General features: G+C 44.3%; 1 protein-coding gene and 1 long non-coding RNA gene across 6 annotated transcripts in view; one reads left to right on the top strand and one right to left on the bottom strand.

Annotated features, from left to right (window-relative positions):
• DOCK11 (dedicator of cytokinesis 11) overlaps positions 1 to 17468 on the top strand; it is a 395594-nt gene that overhangs the window by 332270 nt on the left and 45856 nt on the right. The gene's annotated exons all lie outside the window — the stretch shown is intronic.
• LOC143805747 (uncharacterized) overlaps positions 1 to 17468 on the bottom strand; it is a 37080-nt gene that overhangs the window by 14289 nt on the left and 5323 nt on the right. The window contains exon 2 of the long non-coding RNA XR_013221315.1: positions 9270 to 9362. This is a non-coding gene — a long non-coding RNA (uncharacterized LOC143805747). The remainder of the gene's footprint in view (positions 1 to 9269; positions 9363 to 17468) is intronic.

Here is a 17468-nt window from a genome sequence, read left to right as displayed (position 1 = left end):
GGACAAAAGAAATTTAGGCTGTACAGTACCAATGGTGACAGACCTAGCGAACCGCTTAGGACAATCAGAGATAGCATGAGTGGAGTCACCACAGTAAAAACACAGCCCATTCTGACGTCTGTGTTCTTGCCGTTCAGCTCTGGTCAAAGTCCTATCACGTTGCATAGGCTCAGGCCTCTGCTCAGAGGATACCGCCAAATGGCGCACAACCTTGCGTTCACGCAAGCGCCGATCGATCTGAATGGCCAAGGACATTGATTCATTCAGACCAGCAGGCGTGGGAAACCCCACCATAACATCCTTAAGGGCTTCAGAAAGACCTTTTCTGAAAATTGCTGCAAGGGCACACTCATTCCATTGAGTAAGTACAGACCACTTTCTAAACTTCTGGCAATATACCTCCGCTTCATCCTGACCCTGACACAGAGCCAGCAAGATTTTCTCTGCCTGATCCACAGAGTTAGGTTCGTCATAAAGCAATCCAAGCGCCAGAAAAAACGCATCTACATTAAGCAATGCAGGATCTCCTGGTGCAAGGGAGAATGCCCAGTCTTGAGGGTCGCCACGTAACAAAGAAATAATGATTTTTACTTGCTGAATGGGGTCACCAGAGGAGCGGGGTTTCAAAGCAAGAAACAGTCTACAATTATTTTTGAAATTCAGAAATTTAGATCTATCTCCAGAAAACAAATCAGGAATTGTAATTCTAGGCTCTAACATAGGATTCTGAACTACATAATCTTGAATGTTTTGTACCCTTGCAGTGAGTTGATCAACACAAGAGGACAAACCTTGAATGTCCATTTCTACACCTGAGTCCTGAACCACCCAGAGGTTAAGGGGAAAAGAAAGACAAAACACACTGCAGAGAAAAAAAAAATGGTCTCAGAACTTCTCTTATCCCTCTATTGAGATGCATTAACACTTTGTAGGCCAGCTGTACTGTTATGGACCTGGTGGTTAGGTGCACCTGGAATGACCTGATGGTTAAACTAGAAAACAGGACAAGCTCTGGGAAGTGGGAACTCTGCTGACCGCAATCCTAATCCTATAACACACACACTAGAACTAGCTGTGGAGCGTACCTAACTCTCCCTAGACGCCTCTTCACAGCCTAAGACCTAACTACCCCTAAAGATAGGAAATTAAGCCTTACCTTGCCTCAGAGAAATTCCCCCAAAGGTAAAGGCAGCCCCCCACATATATTAACTGTGAGTTAAGAGGAAAGTCACAAACACAGGGATGAAACAGGTTTCAGCAAAGGAGGCCAGACTTACTAAATAGACTGAGGATAGGAAAGGGATCTATGCGGTCAGCACAAAAAACTACAAAAAGCCACGCAGAGTGTGCAAAAAGACCCCCGCACCGACTCACGGTGTGGAGGTGCCACTCTGCGCCCCAGAGCTTCCAGCTAGCAAGGCAATATCATGTTAGCAAGCTGGACAGAACTTAGCAAGTACTAAGAAAAATATTCAGTACACAATGAACAACAAATGAACTAGCAGGGACTTAGCTTCTGCTGGAGTAGACAGGTCATCAGAAAGATCCGAGAGAGATCTGAACCAGTACAGATACATTGACAGCTGGCATGGAGTAACAATCTGAGTGGAGTTAAATAGAGAAGCCAACCTAGCCGCAAACGAGGGCAGCTGAGGAAGCAACCTCAGAACCAGCAGTTCCACTCACAGCCACCAGAGGGAGTCCACGGACAGAACTCGATGAAGTACCATTCATGACCACAGGAGGGAGTTCGAGAACGGAATTCACAACAGTCTGGCAGTGTTCTGCATTAGGAGGAACCCAGGGCCAACCGCATCAGCATATGGTCACAGAAGGGGTCTGAGGATCTCATCTCGGTACCTAAAGGCAGTCAGGCTACCTCTGGCGAGCACATGGAGGGCTGTGCAACCCTCCAAAGAAACGACACCTCACACCATTACTGACCCACAGCCAAACCGGTCATGCTGAAGGATGTTGCAGGCAGATCGCTCTCCATGGCATCTCCAGACTCTGTCATGTCTGTCACATGTGCTGTGTGAACCTGCTTTCATCTGTGAAGAGCACAGGGCGCCAGTGGCGAATTTACCAATCCTGGTGTTCTGTGGCAAATGCCAAGCATCCTGCACGGTGTTGGGCTGTGAGCACAACCCCCATCTGTGGACGTCGGGCACTGACCATCCTCATGGAGTCAGTTTCTAACCATTTGTGCAGACACATGCACATTTGTAGCCTGCTGGAGGTCATTTTGCAGGGCTCTGGAAGTGCTCCTCCTGTTGCTCCTTGCACAAAGGCGGAGGTAGCGGTCCTGCTGCTGGGTTTTTGCCCTCCTATGGCCCCCTTCACGTCTCCTGGTGTCCTGGCCTGTCTCCTGGTAGCGCCTCCAGCCTCTGGAGACTACACTGACAGACACAGCAAACCTTCTTGCCACAGCTCGCATTGATGTGCCATCCTGGATGAGCCACATTACCTGAGCCACTTGTGTGGGTTGTAGAGTCCGTCTCATGCTACCACGAGTGTGAAAGCACAGCCAACATTCAAAAGTGACCAAAACATCAGCCAGAATCATTGGTACTGAGATGTGGCCTGTGGTCCCCACCTGCAGAACCACTCCTTTATTGAGGGTGTCTTGATAATTGCCAATAATTTCCATCTGCACAACAGCATGTGAAATTGATTGTCAATCAGTGGACAGTTTGATTTCACATATGTTTGATTTACCTGGAGTTTGTTTATATATATATATATATATATATATATATATATATATATATATATATATATATATATATATATATATATATATATATATACACATATATATATATATATATATATATATATATATATATATATATATATATATATATATATATATATATATACACAGTACAGACCAAAAGTCTGGACACACATTCTCATTTAAAGGTTTTTCTATATTTTCATGACTATGAAAATTGTACATTCAAACTGAAGGCATCAAAACTACGAATTAACACATGTGGAATTATATACTTAACAAAAAAGTGTGAAACAACTTAAATTATGTCTTATATTCTAGGTTCTTCAAACTAGCCACCTTTTGCTTTGATGACTGCTTTGCACACTCTTGGCATTTTCTTGATGAGCTTCAAGAGGTAGTCACCAGGAATGATTTTCACTTCACAGGTGTGCCCTGTCAGGTTTAATAAGTGGGATTTCTTGCCTTATAAATGGGGTTGGGACCATCAGTTGTGTTGTGCAGAAGTCTGGTGGATACACAGCTGATAGTCCTACTGAATAGACTGTTAGAATTTATATTATGGCAAGAAAAAAGCAGCTAAGTAAAGAAAAACGAGTGGCCATCATTACAGCAGCTCACTAGACAGAGTTCTAGCAGCAGACACATCTCTACAACAACTATTAAGAGGAGACTTTGTGCAGCAGGCCTTCTTGGTAAAATAGCTGCTAGGAAACAACTGCTAAGGACAGGCAACAAGCAGAAGAGACTTGTTTGGGCTAAAGAACACAAGGAATGGACATTAGACCAGTGGAAATCTGTGCTTTGGTCTGATGAGTCTTAATTTGAGATCTTTGGTTCCAACCACCCTGTCTTTGTGCGACGCAGAAAAGGTGAATGGATGGATTCTACATGCCTGGTTCCCACCGTGAAGCATGGAGGAGGAGGTGTGATGGTGTGTGGGTGTTTTGCTGGTGACAATGTTGGGGACTTATTCAAAATTGAAGGCATACTGAACCAGCATGGCTACCACAGCATCTTGCAGCAGCATGCTATTCCATTCAGTTTGCGTTTAGTTGGACCATCATTTATTTTTCAACAGGACAGTGACCCCAAACACACCTCCAGGCTGTGTAAGGGCTATTTGACCAAGAAGGAGAGTGATGAAGTGCTACGCCAGATGACCTCGCCTCCACAGTCACCAGACCTGAACCCAATCGAGATGGTTTGGGGTGAGCTGGACCGCAGAGTGAAGGCAAAAGGGCCTCCTTCAAGATTGTTGGAAGGCCATTCCCGGTGACTACCTCTTGAAGCTCATCAAGAGAATGCCAAGAGTGTGCAAAGCAGTCATCAAAGCAAAAGGTGGCTAATTGGAAGAACCTAGAATATAAGAGATAATTTCAGCTGTTTCACACTTTTTTGTTAAGTATATAATTCGACATGTGTTAATTCATAGTTTTGATGCCTTCAGTGTGAATGTACAAATTTTCATAGTCATGAAAATACAGAAAAATCTTTAACTGAGAAGGTGTGTCCAAACTTTTGGTCTGTACTGTGTATATATATATATATATATATATATATATATATATATATATATATATATATATATATATATATATATATATATATATATATATATATAATTGTCTAAGGGTTTTTCTGTCTGTCTGTCCTGGAAATCCCGCGTCTCTGATTGGTCGAGGCCGCAAGGCCTCAACCAATCAGCGATGGGCACAGCATGGCGACGATGATGTCATAATGGAAATCCCGCGTCTCTGATTGGTCGAGGCCGCCAGGCCTCGACCAATCAGCAATGGGCACAGTATCGACGTAGATGTCATAATGGTTGCCATGGCGACGATGATGTCATAAAGGTTGCCTCGACCAATCAGCGACGGGCACAGTCTGCCGCGAATTCTGGAATCATCATTGTCCATATACTACGGGGACATGCATATTCTAGAATACCCGATGCATTAGAATCAGGCCACAATCCTATTTAACATTCCTTGCCTGAGAGAGAGATACACACATATATATATATATATATATATATATATATATATATATATATATACACTCACCGGCCACTTTATTAGGTACACCTGTCCAACTTCTTGTTAACACTTAATTTCTAATCAGCCAATCACATGGCGGCAACTCAGTGCATTTAGGCATGTAGACATGGTCAAGACAATCTCCTGCAGTTCAAACCGAGCATCAGTATGGGGAAGAAAGGTGATTTGAGTGCCTTTGAACGTGGCATGGTTGTTGGTGCCAGAAGGGCTGGTCTGAGTATTTCAGAAACTGCTGATCTACTGGGATTTTCACGCACAACCATCTCTAGGGTTTACAGAGAATGGTCCGAAAAAGAAAAAAAATCCAGTGAGCGGCAGTTCTGTGGGCGGAAATGCCTTGTTGATGCCAGAGGTCAGAGGAGAATGGGCAGACTGGTTCGAGCTGATAGAAAGGCAACAGTGACTCAAATCGCCACCCGTTACAACCAAGGTAGGCCTAAGAGCATCTCTGAACGCACAGTGCGTCGAACTTTGAGGCAGATGGGCTACAGCAGCAGAAGACCACACCGGGTACCACTCCTTTCAGCTAAGAACAGGAAACTGAGGCTACAATTTGTACAAGCTCATCGAAATTGGACAGTAGAAGATTGGAAAAACGTTGCTTGGTCTGATGAGTCTCGATTTCTGCTGCGACATTTGGATGGTAGGGTCAGAATTTGGCGTAAACAACATGAAAGCATGGATCCATCCTGCCTTGTATGGAGCATCTTTGGGATGTGCAGCCGACAAATCTGCGGCAACTGTGTGATGCCATCATGTCAATATGGACCAAAATCTCCGAGGAATGCTTCCAGCACCTTGTTGAATCTATGCCACGAAGAATTGAGGCAGTTCTGAAGGCAAAAGGGGGTCCAACCCGTTACTAGCATGGTGTACCTAATAAAGTGGCCGGTGAGTGTATATATATATATATATACTAGACTGTGGCCCGATTCTAACGCATCGGGTATTCTAGAATATGCATGTCCCCGTAGTATATGGACAATGATGATTCCAGAATTTGCGGCAGACTGTGCCCGTCGCTGATTGGTCGAGGCAACCTTTATGACATCATCGTCGCCATGGCAACCATTATGACATCTACGTCGATACTGTGCCCTTCGCTGATTGGTCGAGGCCTGGCGGCCTCGACCAATCAGAGACGCGGGATTTCCAGGACAGACAGACGGAAAAACCCTTAGACAATTATATCTATATATATAATTGTCTAAGGGTTTTTCTGTCTGTCTGTCTGTCTGTCCTGGAAATCCCGCGTCTCTGATTGGTCGAGGCCGCCAGGCCTCGACCAATCAGCAACGGGCACAGCATGGCGACGATGATGTCATAAAGGTTGCCTCGACCAATCAGCGACGGGCATAGTCTGCCGCGAATTCGCCTCGACCAATCAGCAATGGCCACAGTATCGACGTAGATGTCATAATGGTTGCCATGGCGACGATGATGTCATAAAGGTTGCCTCGACCAATCAGCGACAGGCACAGTCTGCCGCGAATTCTGGAATCATCATTGTCCGTATACTACGGGGACATGCATATTCTAGAATACCCGATGCGTTAGAATCGGGCCACAATCTAGTATATAGATAATTGTCTAAGGGTTTTTCTGTCTGTCTGTCTGTCCTGGAAATCCCACGTCTCTGATTGGTCGAGGCCGCCAGGCCTCGACCAATCAGCGACGGGCACAGCATGGCGACGATGATGCCATAAAGGTTGCCTCGACCAATCAGCAACGGGCACAGTCTGGCGACGATGATGTCATAAAGGTTGCCTCGACCAATCAGCGACGGGCACAGTCTGCCGCGAATTCGCCTCGACCAATCAGCGACGGGCACAGCATGGCGACGATGATGTCATAAAGGTTGCCTCGACCAATCAGCAACGGGCACAGTCTGGTGACGATGATGTCATAAAGGTTGCCTCGACCAATCAGCGACGGGCACAGTATCGACGTAGATGTCATCATGGTTGCCATGGCGACGATGATGTCAATAAGGTTGCCTCAACCAATCAGCGACGGGCACAGTCTGCCGCGAATTCTGGAATCATCATTGTCCATATACTACGGGGACATGCATATTCTAGAATACCCGATGCGTTAGAATAATTGTCTAAGGGTTTTTCTGTCTGTCCTGGAAATCTCGCGTCTCTGATTGGTCGAGGCCGCCTGGGCCTCGACCAATCAGCGACGGACACAGTATCGACGTAGATGTCATAATGGTTGCCATGGCGACGATGATGTCATAAAGGTTGCCTCGACCAATCAGCGACGGGCACAGTCTGCCGCGAATTCTGGAATCATCATTGTCCATATACTAACATAGAACTGCCTCAATTCTTCGTGGCATAGATTCAACAAGGTGCTGGAAGCATTCCTCAGAGATTTTGGTCCATATTGACATGATGGCATCACACAGTTGCCGCAGATTTGTCGGCTGCACATCCCAAAGATGCTCCATACAAGGCAGGATGGATCCATGCTTTCTTGTTGTTTACGCCAAATTCTGACCCTACCATCCGAATGTCGCAGCAGAAATCGAGACTCATCAGACCAAGCAACGTTTTTCCAATCTTCTACTGTCCAATTTCGATGAGCTTGTACAAATTGTAGCCTCAGTTTCCTGTTCTTAGCTGAAAGGAGTGGTACCCGGTGTGGTCTTCTGCTGCTGTAGCCCATCTGCCTCAAAGTTCGACGCACTGTGCATTCAGATATGCTCTTAGGCCTACCTTGGTTGTAACGGGTGGCGATTTGAGTCACTGTTGCCTTTCTATCAGCTCGAACCAGTCTGCCCATTCTCCTCTGACCTCTGGCATCAACAAGGCATTTCCGCCCACAGAACTGCCGCTCACTGGATTTTTTTTCTTTTTCGGACCATTCTCTGTAAACCCTAGAGATGGTTGTGCGTGAAAATCCCAGTAGATCAGCAGTTTCTGAAATACTCAGACCAGCCCTTCTGGCACCAACAACCATGCCACGTTCAAAGGCACTCAAATCACCTTTCTTCCCCATACTGATGCTCGGTTTGAACTGCAGGAGATTGTCTTGACCATGTCTACATGCCTAAATGCACTGAGTTGCCGCCATGTGATTGGCTGATTAGAAATTAAGTGTTAACAAGAAGTTGGACAGGTGTACCTAATAAAGTGGCCGGTGAGTGTATATATATATATATACACAGTGTGTGTATGTATGTATATATATATGTGTATATATATATAGAGAGAGAGAGAGAGAGAGAGAGTACATTTTGAGACACTTCCCTTCTACAATGAAGTAAATATGCACAACTAAAATGGATTTGATGCTGAGACTTGTCAGCACCCTTTTGGGAGATTTACAGTCAGAGAGCTCTCACTGCTTTTGCTAGTTTGTGGTAGAGGGGTTTTCCCTTGTTGTCTGTCAAGTCTTTTATCAGCTCATCCGGCTCTAATTAGAACAAAACACAATTAAATTGTACTTTTACCATGTATATGACCTATATGGCCCTTCTAACCTCCCGTGGAGTGTGTTATTTTTATCGGAAGAGGACCTCAACAGCTGGGTGGATTTGTTTCAATGACTTGAATTTTAGAAGCACTGAATGTCATCTTCTGACAGTTGATGCTTTTAAAATGCTATACAAAGGCCGACATAACATTCTGCTGCAAATTGTCCTAAAACTACAGTTGCAGTTCTCCATAGAACTTTATGAGCACCAACTGTCCTCTTTCTCGCTAGGTAAATGAATTTTATCCATGAATTGTGAGTTAAAGCTCAAACCAGGAGGAGAAAATGTAGATTTCTCTAGTAAGATATTACAGAATTGCTTATTTCCATGTTTATTTATAAAATATAATCTAAAACCTTAGTTACTATTTAATGTGCATAAAGTTATTTGTAGACTTAATATGTGGGGCTTATCCTTTTGATTCTTGACCTATTCACGATGCCTTTTCATTTTATTCTTCCTTGTAGACTCTTAAAGGGAACCTGTCACCTGAATTTGGCGGGACCGGTTTTGGGTCATATGGGCGGGGTTTTCGGGTGTTTGATTCACCCTTTCCTTCCCCGCTGGCTGCATGCTGGCCGCAATATTGGATTGAAGTTCATTCTCTGTCCTCCGGCATTGCCTTGCGCAGGCGTGTACTCCGGAGGACAGAGAATGAACTTCAATCCAATATTGCGGCCAGCATGCAGCCAGCGGGGAAGGAAAGGGTGAATCAAACACCCGAAAACCCCGGCCGTATGACCCAAAACCGGTCCCGCCAAATTCAGGTGACAGGTTCCCTATAATTGTTGGTATTCATGTTTTTATTTTTACCATTTAATTATTTTGAAGTCCCATGCATTTTTCTTTGGTAGTTTTTATTTCTTTATAGCATCAGAGACCAATCGCAACTAAGGAGCCTATAGTTGAGATTATATTTTAAACCACGCTTACTAGTCCCTACAAAGAAAAATAAACCAAGCACTTCATTGTTTAGGGTATTGAGTACCTTGTTTCTCCTTATTGTTTGCCTGTGCAGTATTGAGTATTATGGTAATTGTCATCAGTTACAGCTGCTTTCCTCATTGTTGCACTTTTCTTTCTGCGAAGATGCCAAATACGGAGAACAGTCATTATTAACACTAACACAGTTCATGGGAATCCTGTCACCCGTGTAAACTCTTCAACAATTATTTCCTTGTCACCGTTTATTTTTCCTTGTGTCCACCCAATTGCACAAGTTTGACATGGATTGAATTTCAGCCTTGGTGTCTAAGGCTACTTTCACACTAGCGTCGGGCTCGGCCCGTCGCGGTGCGTCGGGCCGAGGTCCCCGACGCTAGCGTTGTCTCCACCGCACAACGGGGGCAGCGGATGCATTTTTCCAGCGCATCCGCTGCCCCATTGTGAGGTGCGGGGAAGTGCGGGGAGGTGGGGGCGGAGTTCCGGCCGCGCATGCGCGGTCGGAAAAAGCGGACCGTCGGGAGCAAAAAACGTTACATGTAGCGTTTTTTGGTCCCGACGGTCCGCCACAACACGGCGCAACCGTCGCACGACGGTTGCGACGTGTGGCAATGCGTCACAAATGCGTCGCTAATGTAAGTCAATGCAAAAAAAACCGCATCCTGCAAGCACTTTTGCAGGATGCGTTTTTTCGGCAAAACGACGCATTGCGACGTATTGCAGAAAACGCCAGTGTGAAAGTAGCCTAAGTCATAAAATAGAAGTGGGCAAATACCGTCACTTTTTTTTTTTATACTAAGGTATACATTCAGGGTGCATTTAGCTTAATCATTGCACAAAGAATCCAGGAAATGTGCAGCACTTTGCTCACCACTCCCTGTGTATTAACAGAAGCAACCTGAACAGTGCTAAGAATAAAACTAAAGGATCACAGCCTAAAACTAAGGCCTTATTCAGATGTCTGTGTATCATGTATGTGTTGTATTTGCTGATAGAACAGGTACCTATTATAGTCTGTGTGGCTGTTCACATGTCCATCTGAGCTATTCGCAAAAAAAAAAAAAGACTTGTTCGTTCTTAATTTGAGTCATGGGTCAAAATTAGCCATACGGGTCTATGGCTCCTTGCAATAATCACAGAGAGTACACATTGCCATCTGTGTGCTGTCAGTTTCTAAAAATGTACTGGATAGAAGAAGTTAAACTATTTATTTTTATCATGAGAAAACACAGATGAAGCACTGATGGTAAAAACAGATACTAACTAGAGATGGGCGGACACCTGGATGTTCGGGTACCAGAACAGTACATGGACCCCATTCACTTGAATAGGGTGGCCGAACATCCAGTGTTTGCCACGCTGTCATGTGTGCATGGCAGCGCGGGAAACACTGCCTCTGATCGGCGGTAAAATCATCAGCGCCAATCAGACAGCCGCAGTTCCCACTCTGTCAAAAGATAGCGCGAGCGCACAGCTGTGATCGGAGGTATAAAGTTTACCTCCGGTCACTGTTGTCAGCTGATGAGACTACTGCTCCCATCAGCCAACGCCTGATGCCGCTAGTAAGAGTGAGAGCAGGAACAGCTGATGAGATTATTAGTCATTTTATCAAAACCGCAAGCAGCTCAGTAAGTAAAATCTTTAGAATCCGGGTCTCTGTCCTTAAATCGTGCTGGTCTCAGATTAGGTGCCAAAAACCTGGTGACTGATTCCTTCTAAACATGATTTTGCATACATCAATCTTTGATGTTGGTATTATTCTGTTCTTGCGGCTAATATATAATAAAGGTTCATTCATGAGAGGGAATTGGGGTCCCTTGACCCATACATCATTCTTGATAACAGAAGGGCTTCCCTTGAATCCTGCATCCTTCCTGATAATTTATATATAGCAGCCAGAGGTTGCGTTAAGAACAAATGAAAATGTAACTGCTCATGTTCATGGCTTTCAACATTCACTTCTTCTTTGGTAAATTCTCTTATTGAAGGGATACTTTAGTATAATAAAGAAGGAGCCTAAATCTAAGGGATCATTAGCATGGGCTGAATTAGTGCATTACTGGTTACAAATCTGGTGTTGTAATTAGCGATATGGACATACAGTCATTTAGATCCAGCACCAACAAGTAAGTCATTACAGAAACAGCCAATAAGCTGATAAGAAACTGCCTTTCTTCTCGTGTATGGGGTCCATGGCACCTGTCATATATTTATGGCACTTTTTTAGATTTTCATTGTATTCTTTTTTTCCAGCATATGTTGCATTTAACCTATTACATAAACTGTCAGGCAACAGTACATTTTCTTCAGCATATAACTTCCTGCTGGTGATAAAAGGGGCATGACATAATACACTGTGTCAGTTGCATAAGAAAAACTTTCCCTATGACTGGCTTGTTTGGAAACTATGGTCCCAAGTTATTAAAACTCACAATCTACATGTACTTAAGAGGTCCATGCCACTTAATAGATTACTCGCATCTTATCACACAGTGTATATATATATTTCCCTTCTGTTATGCTGATTTCTTATATTATAGGCACAACACTTCTGATCACTTAGGATATTTGTTAGGGCTCCTGCCGCTGGCGACCCTTTTTTTGCCAGATACACTTTGGTCCGTAGATTGTATAAAGGATATAGTGATCATAAAACTCTGCTCTTCTCCCTATCCTGAATAATGTGTGAGGTCCGTAGTAAATTATCTCTTTTTGAAATGTCAATGTGTTTAAGGGGAAGACTAATCCCTTTACCAGGACAAATTTACATACATATATTGTAAGTTTGCGATTTGTTATAGAGAGATAATAACTACGGTACTCCTCCATTATTCCAGTTGAGGAGGGGGGGGGAGCGTTGCAGTTTTGAGCCACCTTTTTATAATTTCTATATCCTTAATTCAAGAACTTGGTCTTCTAATTAACACCCTTCTGTGAGCCTTTGGCTGGACTAACTATTTAAACCCCTAGCTAAAAGTTCCCTTACTCTGGTTCACACATGTTTCTCTCCCAATCTTGGCCATTCTCTGCCAGCCCGCTCCATTGGCCAGCAGTCACTCCTTGGACCCAACCCAGGGGCCCTTATCTAACTCCAGATCCCTGCAAAGTGTTGAAAGGTGAAAACCAGGGCACTTTCTAAGATTTGTTAGACAAGTACACACCTATATATGGAAGCCCTATCAAGAGCTGCCAAGCTACCATGCACAGGGTCCCTGTAACATGAACCTAGTGCAGACAACCTATAGAGCAGTTTGCCATAGTAAGCAGTGATCTGGTTGTCTGCTATCTGTAATCAGTTTTATGGGCTATAATAACCTAATGTTATCTCCATATGGTACATGGCACTGAAGATTAGATACTAAAGTAAGACAAGAAAACCTCAGGTTGTAGGAGTGCCTCAGTGAACACTACACCTGACATCAAGGATACGATCTAGCTAACTCACCATGTTTTCAGTTGTTGTCAAATCATTCGGCATCAAATATTTTTATTCAGCCCTTCTTCACTAGACACTCTTAACACCTCGTAAGATGCAGTGTGTGCATTTGAAATGTCTTCCATGCTTCTGACAGACCATGCTCTATATTGATGTTTTACCGGAATACTAAAGCCACAATTTACCGTATATATTTACTTTCTAAGCTCATAATCCCATTAGTTTGAATCTCACTTTTTTTTCTGAGTGGCTTTTACTTGCATCTATATTACATTTCCTTCCTCTTTTGCAACAAAGACCTTATGATGGAATGTTTACTTTTCATGTACTAATAGAACACAAAGTTGCCAATGCAAATGATACAGGTATTCTCATAAGCAGCATGATAGTTTAAAGAAAAAAGTCCCAAATATATTCTGTGTGATCCAGTATTAGGTATGGTAAATAAAGCAATAGAAATTAGTTACAGATATAATCAAAACAATTTTAAGTAATCTTATGTCACACCCGTGGTTCGTGGACCCACTGTGCCGGGCTTACCTAGGAGGGGCGTACCTTAGTGGCTACCTGGTTTTCACTGGAGCCCCTGATGGTGGAGTCAGATTTGAGCTTCAGGTAGCCACCAGGTACTACTCCTAGGCAGTCTTCAGTACTGCAGCTGCTGACCCCAAAGGGGCAAGTACGCTGACACGGAATGGATTTGGAGTCACAGATTAGTCGGAATTCGGAGCCTGTTCAAACAGTTGCAGCTTCAGGATTCAGGTACCCCCAGAGCGGCTTTAGTTTTAGGGTCCGCCAGTGCAACTTCAGGGTAATGTACACACTATCCAGGAATACGGGAAAAGAATCAGGATAACAAGCTAACTACAATGTATTATGACAGGGGACCTGGCAACATACAGTACAGACCAAAAGTATGGATACACTTTCTCATTTAAAGATTTTTCTGTATTTTCATGACTATGAAAATTGTAAATTCACACTGAAGGCATCAAAACTATGAATTAACACATGTGGAATTATATACTTATCAAAAAAGTGTGAAACAACTGAAATTATGTCTTATATTCTAGGTTCTTCAAAGTAGCCACCTTTTGCTTTGATGACTGCTTTGCACACTCTTGGTATTCTCTTTGAGCTTCAAGAGGTAGTCACCGGGAATGGTCTTCCAACAATCTTGAAGGAGTTCTCAGAAATGCTTAGCACTTGTTGGCCCTTTTGCCTTCACTCTGCGGTCCAGCTCACCCCAAACCATCTCGATAGGGTTCAGGTCTGGTGACTGTGGAGGCCAGGTCATCTGGCGTAGCACCCCATCACTCTCCTTCTTGGTCAAATAGCCCTTACACAGCCTGGAGGTGTGTTTGGGGTCATTGTCCTGTTGAAAAATAAATGATGGTCCAACTAATCGCAAACCGGATGGAATAGACATGCCGCTGCAAGATGCTGTGGTAACCATGCTGGTTCAGTATGCCTTCAATTTGAATAAATCCCCAACAGTGTCACAGCAAAGCGCCCCCACACCATCACACCTCCTCCTCCATGCTTCACGGTGGGAACCAGTCATGTAGAGTCCATCCGTTCACCTTTTCTGCGTCGCACGAAAACACGGTGGTTGGAACCAAAGATCTCAAATTTGGACTCATCAGACCAAAGCACAGATTTCCACTGGTCAATTGTCCATTCCTTGTGTTCTTTAGCCCAAACAAGTCTCTTCTGCTTGTTGGTTTCCTAGCAGCTATTTTACCATGAAGGCCTGCTGCACAAAGTCTCCTCTTAACAGTTGTTGTAGAGATGTGTCTGCTGCTAGAACTCTGTGTAGCATTGACCCTGGTCTCTAATCTGAGCTGCTGTTAACCTGTGATTTCTGAGGTCGATGACTCGGATAAACTAATCCTCAGAAGCAGAGGTGACTCTTGGTCTTCCTTTCCTGGGGCGGTCCTCATGTGAGCCAGTTTCTTTGTAGCGCTTGATGGTTTTTGCAACTGCACTTGGGGACACTTTCAAAGTTTTCCCAATTTCTCAGACTCACTGACCTTCATTTCTTAATGTAATGATGGCCACTCGTTTTTCTTTACTTAGCTGCTTTTTTCTTGCCATAATACAAATTCTAACAGTCTATTCAGTAGGACTATCAGCTGTGTATCCACCAGACTTCTGCTCAACACAACTGATGGTCCCAACCCCATTTATAAGGCAAGAAATGCCACTTATTAAACTTGGCAGGGCACAGGTGGCTACTTTGAAGAACCTAGAATATAAGACATATTTTCAGTTGTTTCATACTTTTTTGTTAAGTATATAATTCCACATGTGTTAATTCATAGTTTTGATGTCTTTAGTGTGAATGTACAATTTTCATAGTCATGAAAATACATACAAATCTTTAAATGAGAAGGTGTGTCCAAAATTTTGGTCTGTACTGTATAGTTGCACACACAAGAGTTTTAGGGAAACTACCGGGGTTGCTTAGGCATATCCCTACTGAGGAGGGTGCCTTTTAAACAAGATGCCTCCCAGCTATGGGCTGAGGCCATTTTCACAGTGCGCTCGCTGCCCCTTTAAGAACAGGGGAGTGCGCTCACGCAGTAGGTGCCCCACTGGGAAGCCTGTTTGGTGTGCACAGGAAGTAGAGAGACAGGGGGCTCTTTGCCAGCCGAGGTGGCGAGTATGTCGGCGTCCCTACATGGAGGGGGAAGGGGAACCATGCATCGGCGCTGGCATTATTGTTATATTTTACTTGGCCTAGTACCGTTGTCTGATGTTGAACATTTTTATTTTTTGTAGTTTATATAGCACCACAATAACCTGAGATCCCCTTTCCACGATGGTAATATTTGTATACGACCATTCCTCTTCTGCTATCTCAAACTCTGAGGAAAGAGAGGAGAGCAAAAGAGAATTGTCAGAACTAGAACATCTGACTAATTTGTAACATTTTTGCAAAAGCAGTCAACTAGATAAAGGAGTTACAGATACTCTGCGACAAAAGGGCAGAAACATTTTTAATTAAGGCCATTTATAAAGTTGTTTTCCTTTGCAATTAAATAAGCAAATATAAAATATCTGTGTTAAAGTTTACTGTACATAGCCTTTAATACAAGAGATTAGTGGGGATCTGACAACTAGAGTTCCCACCAACCAGCTGAAATCTGCTCTGATATAGGGAAAATATAGTGGCCGCGTATCTAGTGGCTTCTGCCAGACAGTGGCGTATCCAGGGAGGGGCAGCCGGGGCATGTACAGGGGGGGGCGCCAGCGGGCCGCCTGATGATGCTGCGGTCCAAGGAGGCTCCTCGTCCTGTACTCAGCGGTCACATGGTACCGCTCATTACAGTAATGAATATGCGGCTCCACCTCCCATAGGGGTGGAGCCGCATATTCATTACTGTAATGAGCGGTAACGGTGACCGCTCAGTACAGGAAGAAGCTGCCGGGGAAGCAGGGACTGCACAGCGCCAGAAGCAGGGGAGTATAATGGGGAGGGGAGCGCTGCGCGATATTCACTTGCTCCCTGTTCCAGCGCCGCTCCATCTTCAGCAGTGACACTGAGGTCAGAGGGCGCGGTGACGTAGTTAGTGCGCGCCCTCTGCCTGAACGTCAGTGCTGAAGATGGAGCGAGGAGCAGGTGAATATTGAAAGTGCCGGGGGCTTGAGCGACGGAGAGGTGAGTATGGCGCAAGTGTCTGTATGGAGCATCTTATGGGGCCATAACATTTGTGCAGCACTATAATGGGGCAAGTGTCTGTATAGAGCATCTTATGGGGCCATAACATTTGTGCAGCACTATAATGGGGCAAGTGTCTGTATGAAGCATCTTATGGGGCCATAACGTTTGTGCAGCACTATACGGGGCAAATATCTTTATGGAGCATCTTATGGGGCCATAATCAACGTTTCTGCAGCACTATATGGTGCAAATATCTTTATGGAGCATCTTATGGGGCCATAATCAACGTTTCTGCAGCACTATATGGCGCAAATATCTTTATGGATCATCTTATGGGGCCATAATCAACGTTTCTGCAGCACTATATGGCGCAAATATCTTTACGGAGCATCTTATGGGGCCATAATCAACATTTCTGCAGCACTATATTGGGCAAATGTGTCTATGGAGCATCTTATGGGGCCATTATTAACCTTTATGCAGGATTATATGGGGCTCCTGATTCAATATGGATATTCAAAAACACAACCTACTGATGTCTCAATTAATTTTACTTTTATTGGCATCTATTTTAACATTATGGGGATTCAGGAATGTACCTTGGCTTGGTCAGACAGTTTCAATAGAGTTAAGGTTCAAATGGGGGAGGTTTTTTTTTGGGGGGGCAGGGGAAGGCGCCAAACTGATCCTTTGCCCCGGGTGCAGAAAAGGCTTGATACACCTCTGCTGCCAGATACTGCAACATGGTCGATAAGCCGTGTTCGGTCCTATACATGGCTTAGGCTACGTTCACATTTGCGTTGTTGTGTGTTGCGTCGGCGACGCAACGCAAAACGCATGCAAAACGCATTGTTTTGTGACGCATGCGTCCTTTTTTTGCATGATTTTGGACGCAAAAAAAATGCAACTTGCTGCGTCCTCTGCGCCCTGACGCGTGCGCCCAAAAAGACGCATGTGTCACAAAACGCAACACAACGCATGTCCATGCGTTCCCATGTTAAATATAGGGGCGCATGACGCATGCGGGGACGCTGCAGCGCTCGACGCTGCGGCGCACAACGCTAATGTGAACGTAGCCTTATATCCATCCGCTGCAAAACCATATTTCTACTGATCAATGGGGTTGCTGGGTGTTGTGTCAG

This window comes from Ranitomeya variabilis, chromosome 2, assembly GCF_051348905.1.
Source record: "Ranitomeya variabilis isolate aRanVar5 chromosome 2, aRanVar5.hap1, whole genome shotgun sequence".
NCBI classification, from domain to species: domain Eukaryota; kingdom Metazoa; phylum Chordata; class Amphibia; order Anura; family Dendrobatidae; genus Ranitomeya; species Ranitomeya variabilis.
Note: the sequence above shows the minus strand (reverse complement) of the source record. Positions and strands in the feature narration are given on the sequence as shown.